Here is an 8,149-nt window from a genome sequence, read left to right as displayed (position 1 = left end):
GAATAGTCTCCTACAGCTAATAGTTTTTTTTTTCCCAATTGTCTTAAGAAACTAAATTATTCTCCAAATAAACCACATTTAAGTTTATAATAAATGTGATTTAAGTGAGAAAATTATCACCCTCTCAGGCTGAGAAAGGCACTCCAATCTCTCTAGGGAAGAAATGCCTTCATTAGCCATGGCCTCTCCCAGACTCTTTAAGGCCAGAACCTCACACTGGGGATGTCTCTCAAAAAAAATGCAAAGACTAAGGGACTGGAGTAAGCTCACAATTAGCCCCACCACCCCTGGGGGACACAGACATTCAGGGATCATTGGGCCCTCAAGGGGATCATCCTTTACAGCCCCCTGCCCTCACACTGAACAGCCTCTCTTCCAAGCCAGACAGATGAGATCTCTCCTGGTTGTAAGAGCATTTGGATATCTCATCCCACTATTTATGCCAGAATTTACAGGGCTGTAAGGGTTCCTAGAGATCATCAAGTCTAGCTACCTTATTGCTGGTGTAGGGAGATTGAGGCCTAGAGAAGAAAAAGGACTTATTCAAGGCCACATGGTGAGTCAGTGGCAAACCCAGAGTCTTCCCAGCCTCTGGAAAAGCAGAAACTGCACTGTAGTTTGATTTTTGAAATACTCCATACCTCATCTCTTGCCCTTTATCACCCAATACTCTAGTAAGTCATCCTTGTCAGAGTTTTTGGTTCATGTGAGTACCTGAGTTTTGGATACAAGGGGAACTATCAGAGAGAGAGGGCCTTACTCCTTTCTTCAGTCTGGTTCAAACCACTTGCCAACCACAGCTGATTCTGCGTGGGATCTTGGTTATCTGAGAGCAGAAGCCTATTACCAGCCTCTGGTATCCCTTTATTGACTGCTCTGGCTGAGTTTCTGGCCTCTTTCTTTATAATCCATCACAGCTGCCCCATCCTTGCCACAGTCAGGAACTGATGTAGGTTCTGAAAGCTCCACCTCTCCCCAAGAAACAGCGCTAAGAGCATGTCCCATGGGAAAAGAATGAAATGGGATGTGTCATCCCTGGATATCTTGGTGACTTAGCCTTCTTCCACATCGACTCCCATCCTTCTCAACTCCTACCCTCACTATAAGCCCCCTCTGCTGACAGCTAGTCCAGTGCATTCTAACGTCCATATGTTTTCATAAAGAAAACAGGGGATCTGGAGACACATTTCAGGGCATCATGAAAGAGGGCATAATATTGAATTCTGCAAAAGTGACATGTATGTGGCAGGACTTATGAACTTTGTCACTGGGAAGTTCTAGCAAGGGGATAGTGTGATGATCCTCATTGTTACATTTCACATTCAACTAGTCATTCATTACCCATTCATTCGTTCATTCCCAAACAGCCACCAAGTGTCAATCGTGGGTCAGGCCCTGTGCAAGATGCTAGAGTTTAATGAGGCACAGACCCTTGCCCTCAAAGAGGCCCCAGATTACTAACAGCAACAGATGTGACAATATTATAATATACAGTGATCAGTATTAGATCAGGGCTATGTGCAATGTGAATCCCTAATTTTGCTCAAGCAACACTTCACAAAGGAAATAATTGTGGACTGATTTTAGCAGGATAAATGGGAGTTTTCCAACAGAAGAGGTAGAAAAGGGTGCTCCAAGCAGGGGGACTACCATGTCAAATGTCCATAACTGTATCATAATAACTAATATTTATTGAGTACTTACTAGGTGCCAGGTACTTTATGCATTAACTCATTTAATCTTGATGATAACCCTATGATATAAGTAATATTATCATTCCATTTGCACATGGGTAACTGAGGCACAGAGAGGTTAAATGATTTCCCTAAGGCTGTCTTAAGTAGACAATAGGGGAGGCAGTATTTGTACTAAGGCAGCTGGACCACCACATAGTATTGTCCTTTTCAGATGCCAATGGGAAACATCTTGACTGCCATGTGGTGTTGGAAGCAGTAGGGAAGCAGAAGGTAAGCATGGCAAGAAGCAGATTGGAGAGGTCAGCAACATGTGGAAGAACAAGGAGCCATTGAGATGGGGGAGGCATTTGCATTAGGTATGACTCAGATCAATCATGCAGGTCTACATGGAATACTCCATTTGTTTACTTCCACATAAGCCATTACTGTCACCTCCCAGATTGGCACCAGGATCCAGGAAGCTTATGCAGTGTCCACAGAAATGGGAGAAGGGCTTCTAATCCCCAGTTTCTCGTGGCCACTGCTAACATCCTTGTTATCCAAGCCCAACCAGTGGGCTATGAATGAGGCAGGCTGGAAACTGTACCTGAGGAGATTGGGCCCCAGGCAACCCCTGTCTTTGGCCTTGGATTGCAAAGAGCTTGTGAGATCCAAGAGAGGTGGTACTTATGATTTCGAAGAAAGCTGGGAAACCAGAGACGTAGTTTCTTGTGGGGTGGTGCTAGTGAGCACCACTGAGGTGGTGGTGGAGCCCAGATACTTGTCTTCTGGCCACAAAGCCCTGCTTGGTAAATTTGGCCGTGTTAATAAGATTTCCTTTTCTTATCATTCCTTCTTCCTTTGCTCTGTTTTTAGTATTTAACAAAATTATTTGTGAAATGGCAGCCACTTTCAGCTGTGCTGCAAAGAAGCAGAAAAGGTATGGCAGACACTGCTTGTCCTTACCCAATATCCATTCTCCTCTTCTTCCTGTCTAATATAATAGAACTTCGATTTTGTTTGGGGCACAAGTGTGCCCAGCTGAAAAAAACTGCACTTCTCAGCCTCCATTGCTTTGCAGAGGGGTGGCCAGATGACCCATTTCTGATCAATGAGATGTAAATAGAAGTCACTATGTGGGGATTCTATGACAGTTTCTTTTTATAAAGGGGCTGGACTCAGTGGGCACATAACTTTTGGTGTTTTCCTGTCCTCTTCTTTCTTACTGTAATGCAGACACGATGCCTGGAGCTGCATGAGCTATCTATCTTATAGATAGCTACCTATACCATGAGTACAATACCACAGGTAAGAATGGTAGAGCATAAAATAAAGACACAAGGGACTGGATCCTCAGTGGGTCCTGGACTCTCTAACTCTTGATCTTTTTGTTATATGAGAAAAACAAACCCCTTACTTCTTTAAACTTCTGGATTTCTTTGTTTGCTTGTTTACTTTTATCATTTGTGGCCAAATGCAATCTGAATTGATGTAGTTTGCATACCTTCTTGAGCTGGAGTTTAGAGAGTAGTGGGGCAGTGGGGTCTGCTGAGAAAAAGGTGATCCTGAGGGGTGAGCTGTGGGCAGCCACTCTTTCCCTTCTGCAGGCCTTCCTTCCCAAGCTCCTCTTTGTCCAAACCTGGGAATTTCTCTGTGCTCATTAAATCAGGAAGGCTGTTCCCTTACAAGGGGTGCAGTGAGAACCAGAGCTTTCAAGGGAAAGTGAAACCCAGCAGACAAAATATGGGCATCTGATACAAGCTGTACCTTCCCTCCTACACCCTTGTCTTTTGGAACTCTTTTCTGGCAAAATCTAGCATGTTCCTTGTTCTGTTTTTTTTTAAAAATATGCAAATGTAATGCTTTAATGATGATAAGCAAGAAAAAGTGATAGAATTGTGTTTCTTTTATAGACAGGAGACAATGAGATGTTTAGCTATAATTTTCTCATACAAACTTGAAACAATATTACTACAGAATAAACAGCCTCACATGTAACTGATAGATGATAAACATACACTGCTTGACCAAAGCAAAATATACATTGAAAACTGTTGGAGTTATTCATATTTTAAATTCAACCTGATTGCTCTATTTACAAATTAATACCTATAAACAGATATAAAATGTCTATTTTCAGACATTACAGAAAAAGTAAATTCCATTGTTTATAACTGTTAAAGTAACTATGAAACTAGAAAATGCTACCATGCCATATATTAAAATTAAAAAACCAAAAGCTTGCAAGTTTATTTAATAATTTAAACACTTTATTTTTAAAATTGCTTTAGAATTATAGTTATTGATAAGCATCTTAAAAACACTAATTCCACCATAACCAATAGGCAAAAATTTAGGAAAATATACATAATTTCCATATTCCTTGGTTAAGAGCTTTTCTATATTGTAGCAATTAAATTTAAAAAGTAAAAAAAAGTGTACTAGAAAATGTCAACATCATAATGTCTTGCCAATTTCTTCCAATGGAACAGAATTTAGAATTATATATTTACATTTAAAATATTTTGTGGTGATAATCAAGGTTCAAACACAGGATATCTGCAAAGGTTGAGCTAGTTTGGAAAATTTTAACAACCATTTCTAAGTACATGTAACACAATATTTTCATCAAAATATTTATAAATATATCATACAATACTGTTTCTGTACCAGTACAACATTGTACAACAAGCACAATGCCATCTGATTCTTACAAAAGAGAATCATTTAAACAAGTCAGTAAATAAACAGTAGTACTCACTTTTAAGGCATACAAATTGTAAAACTGCAGTTCACTTTCTTATGATCAGTTCTGTGCAGCAACAGAGAAGTAAAAAGGAAACAAAGAAATCAAAATGGTTATACATGCAAGAAATCACTACTGACCATTACATGGCAGCAGTCTGTGTATATTCTATCCATCATTCTCTGCACATTCTTTCTATTTTTTTGAATTTCAAAATAGAAAGCACTTGTTTTGTACAGGTTCATAAAACAGCATAATAACAAAAACAATCCAAGAGCATGTAATGTAGGTATTAGTTGACATTTACAAACTATAGCCCAGGATTTATATCCATGGCAGAATGTTTCCAAATCCAAGCAATGTCTACAGAAACCATTTCACACAGAAAAAAATATTGCCTGCCTACACAAAAACAGTTCATTATAAGAACAATCTTTCTTCTTTTTTTTTTTTTTGCATAATTCCATTTATTTGAAATGGTCAAAATAGGCAAATTTATGGAGACAGAAAGTAGAGCAGCAGTTGCCCAGGGTTGGGTAGGGGCTGGGAGGAACGGAAAGTGACTCCTAAGGAGTTTCTTTCGGGATGATACAATTTTTCTATAGTGAAGAACAATCTTTCTTTTCAATTAATGTACATTTGAATGTCACAGTCTATCTTTTATAGTCAAATTTGATGTCACTACAAAAGAAAGGAAACTGGACCACAGTTACATGTGTTAACATTTGTAAAGCTGTAATGGCATAAAGACATCTATATCAATCAGGACTTTAATATTTTTTTCCTTAGCAGTTTCAGGTAGCAACCTGAGAATGAAGTGGCTGATAACCCATTTACTGATGATTTTTGAGGTCTATTGGCAAAGGAAGGTTGGTAGTTAAGAGTGGGACTATTGCTGGTTCCATTCATAATACTGGGAATGTGAGGAAACTGAAGATGAGAGACTGGATTGGAATAGTTGGGCTAGGCAAACAAGAAAAGCTGGAGGGAATAACTCCTACTGGATTATTGTCTTGTCACTCCCAGAGTCACATTCTCATTCTCCAGCAGTTGTAAGTCCATCTCTCTGGTGACTAATCTTCATTCTTTTACAAGTAGATCAAACTGTGTATTTTAAAGGAAGAGGTCCATTCCTTCTCCAGATATAAATGTAGGTAACATCCATTAGTATATATTTATCCTTTAAATATTCTTCTTCATACATGACATTAGTCTGGGAAGTATTAGGTATGTCAATTTTACTTTTGAGAAACTTCCTTAGGTGCTTCAAAGTCATTGCAGCCAAACATTGTAAATATCTTTTATCATTCACCTCCTCCTTAGACTTCTCCTTGTCTTTGCTTACTTCCCAAATTAAACTGTTCTGGTCTAAAAATTATTGTCTCATCATCAGTTATAATTCTCTTATCTTCATCTGCAACTTCTCTATTTTCATTAGAGCCATTGGCAGCAACAGCTGAAGGATGAACTGCATAAAAATCCCTTCTCATTTCATGTTCTAAAAGGCCTGGAAGTAATCCATATATGATATATTGAGGATTTATATTCAGGAACTTTATATTCAGGAACAGAATGGTTTTGTAAATGTGGACATCACAGGACAATACTTGCTGGTCTATAGGTAACACACAATACAGGTTTTACAGAAGGAATGTAGACATTCTATTATGGTCCTGGCATCAATGAAGTATCCTCCACAAAGCACACACATTAAGTGGGGTTTTATCTCAGTGATTTTGATTTCAGTTGTTTGGTACATTTTTGCATGATGAAAGATCCCAGGAAAGCAGCCGCTGAGAGGCTATCAAAGCGGGTAAAAAAAGACAATGAAAGTTAAAAGTCATCCAGCAGAAAATAAATGTGGGCCAAGTGTCCATCTTGAAGTGAGCAGCAGATGCCATTGTCAATAGAGGAAGAGGAGCCTCTGCTGCCTTGGTGCTCAGCTGGGCAGCCTCCCAAGCCCAGGCCCTCCTCGGTGCCCCAGGGGGGGAGCACAGGGAATGGGTGCCATGAGCAATCAGTATTATTCTGCCAGGCTGGAAGATGTTTCTAATCCAAATCAGGGCTTCCTTGCCAACATCCCCTCTGCTCCCGCCCTTCTCACTCCACCAACTCGCGCCTCCCCGCCAGTTCTCTTTTAAAAGGTGAAGCTGTTTTCTTTGTATTGAGCCAGCAAATGGAGAAAGGGAGGCCCAATAACCTGACTAGAAAATGGAGGGAGTGTCTTGGAGGCAGAAGTCAGAAAAATAATAAAAATAATAATCATGGTTCCCACGGATTAATCGTTTTCTATTTGCCAGGCAATGTGCTGTGGGCTTTTTATGTTCATTTCTCTTTAATCCTACTAAGAATGCTATTCCATAGGTACAATTATCCCCATTTTATAGAAACTGACAGACAGAGAGAGGTTAAGAAATTTGCCTAAGATCACACAACTGGGAAACTGAAAGCTGCAATTTTAACTTAGAAGCATTACCCCAGTATATCCTCAAAAACTTTCACAGCTTCTTATTTTCTGTGGGAAAAGCCCAGACATTCCAAAAGGTATTCAAGATCTCTTATGATCTAGCCCTAAAATACTTTTTCAGCTAAACCTGAGTTAATTCAAAGGAACCTAGTCTGTTGGGGCTAGAAGTTCCCTTAGAGATCATCTAGTCTAATATCCTGCTTATATAGATGGGGAGACTGAAACCTAGAACTCATATAGTAAGTTAGTGGTGGTACCAGGAATAGGAATCAGGTCTTCAGACTCAGTACAGTTCTTTTTCTGGTGTGTCTATCTGAGAAAATGTTCCTGATAAAAGTTCATTAAATCAACAGGTAAATAGATTGATGTTATACCTAAATGACAACAAGTGGTCCAATAATGATGTAGGAATGGAGGAATGTGTAGAGTGGGGTATTGATCTCAGACCAGAAGCTTGTGGGAGGCAAGAACAAGGTTTCTTGGGCCCTTATATATATATAGAGAGAGAGAGAGAGAGAACATATATACATATATATATCTTATATACATATATATATCTTTTATATATATATATATATATATATATATCTTATTTATATATGCCCCAGGCAATATGACCAGGAACCTAGAAAATGCATGATGGGGACAGTGATTGATTCTTTTCTCAAAAGGTTGCCCCTCTCTCTCTCTCTTTCTCATACACACACACACACACACACACACACAATCTCCCTCTCCCCAAGAAGCTAAGAAAGGTGGCACACGATGTTTTAGAAGAAAGAGCACAAGAACTGGAGTCAGACAGATCTAGATTTGGATCCAGGCTCTGCTACTTATAAGCTAGCTGTGTGATTTAGACAAATTTCCTAACCTCTCTGAGCCTCTGATTCCCCAACTGTTCAATGGGAATAATAAGACTCGTTGGGAAGATTACATGAGATGATTTTATCAGTTAAGATTGTGTTGATATTGTATAACAGAAATTCACCTAAAGTGGCTTAAATAAATAAAGGCTTTATTGTGTCACAAATAAAGCCCTTAAAGAAAAGCACAGAAGTAGACCATAGATTATTAGGACAGTAGTTCCACAAAGTCATTAAGGATCAGGTTCTTGTGCTTTTTGGCCCCCCCTATCCTTAGTATGTATATTTCTTCCTTGTGCTGTCTGCCAAGTAGTCATCATATTCTAGGCATGAAAAGAAGAAGGTCAAAAGACATAGGATGAGTGCCAGCTGAACCTATCCCTTTTCATCAGGGAAA

The 8,149-nt window shown here is 39.2% G+C and overlaps 1 pseudogene; it reads right to left on the bottom strand.

Moving 5' to 3' along the window:
* Nucleotides 1-5,184: 5,184 nt before the first annotated feature.
* On the bottom strand, nucleotides 5,185-6,181 carry LOC138378972 (polycomb complex protein BMI-1 pseudogene; annotated as a pseudogene).
* Between the last annotated feature and the right edge of the window lie 1,968 nt (nucleotides 6,182-8,149).

This window comes from Eulemur rufifrons, chromosome 30 (assembly GCF_041146395.1).
Source record: "Eulemur rufifrons isolate Redbay chromosome 30, OSU_ERuf_1, whole genome shotgun sequence".
In the NCBI taxonomy this organism is placed as follows: domain Eukaryota; kingdom Metazoa; phylum Chordata; class Mammalia; order Primates; family Lemuridae; genus Eulemur; species Eulemur rufifrons.
This window is presented reverse-complemented; position numbering and strand designations above follow the sequence as displayed.